General features: G+C 48.2%; 1 non-coding gene across 1 annotated transcript; it reads right to left on the bottom strand.

The window, feature by feature from the left end:
- Positions 1-231: 231 nt before the first annotated feature.
- Positions 232-363, bottom strand: LOC127688221 (small nucleolar RNA SNORA17). The gene has a single exon (XR_007978629.1). It is a non-coding gene; the product is annotated as a small nucleolar RNA SNORA17 (small nucleolar RNA).
- Between the last annotated feature and the right edge of the window lie 515 nt (positions 364-878).

The raw sequence follows: 878 nt of genomic DNA, 5'->3' as shown, positions 1-878 counted from the left end.
TACATCCTTCTGTTTCTCTTCCTCTTCCATTTCTCTACCACTTACTTGCTCCTCTTAGTGGCGCCACGGGTCTCTGAGTATCTGGGGTCCTCTGTTTCAGACTTACTCCCATCTGGGGCCCAGAGGCCCATGCAGGGTTCTCCTAGTCTCTGGCTCACTCCCTGCCCTGGGCGACCTCCAGGCCTGCATGGCACTGGACTGTTGACCATCTCAGGCTTGAGTTTTTCAGGTAATGTTAGGCCACTGATCATTCAGATGTTCTCAGGTCAGAACACTGAGCATAGACATGGCCTCTCTCCTCTCTGCCAGCTACTGACGCACATGTGACACAGCAGCCATATCTGCAACGCCTCTAGAAGCAAGATGAATTTTTCTTTTCCTTCTTATTATTCAAATTATTTATTTTCTTTACATCTAAATCTCAGTGTCACCTCCCTCCCTTCCTCTCAGTCCCTCTCTCTCTTCTCCCTTCCCCAACATCCACTCCTCCTCCTATTCACCTCAGAAAAGAGGAGGCCTCCCATGGATGTCAACCAGCCTTGTTATATCAAGTTGCAGGAAGACTAGGCACATCTTCCTTTGAAGCTAGAGATGAGGCAGCTCAGTTAAGGGAAAGGAATCCAAAGGCAGGCAATATAGCCAGAGGTAGACCCACATGAAGACCCAGCTGCACGACTGTCACATATATAACAGTTCCTCCTGCTCTTCCACAGGATTCCCTAAAGATCCACTTAAGTTTGGCTGTGGATCTCTGCATCATTTTCCATCAGATGCTAAGTAAAGCCTCTGACAACAGTTCTGCCAGGTGTCTGTCTGCAAGTATAACAAGAGTTCATTAACAGTGTCAGGAGTGAGCTCCCTATCATGGCATAGCTGTG

Source organism: Apodemus sylvaticus, chromosome 6 (assembly GCF_947179515.1).
Source record: "Apodemus sylvaticus chromosome 6, mApoSyl1.1, whole genome shotgun sequence".
Lineage (NCBI taxonomy): Eukaryota > Metazoa > Chordata > Mammalia > Rodentia > Muridae > Apodemus > Apodemus sylvaticus.
Note: the sequence above shows the minus strand (reverse complement) of the source record. Positions and strands in the feature narration are given on the sequence as shown.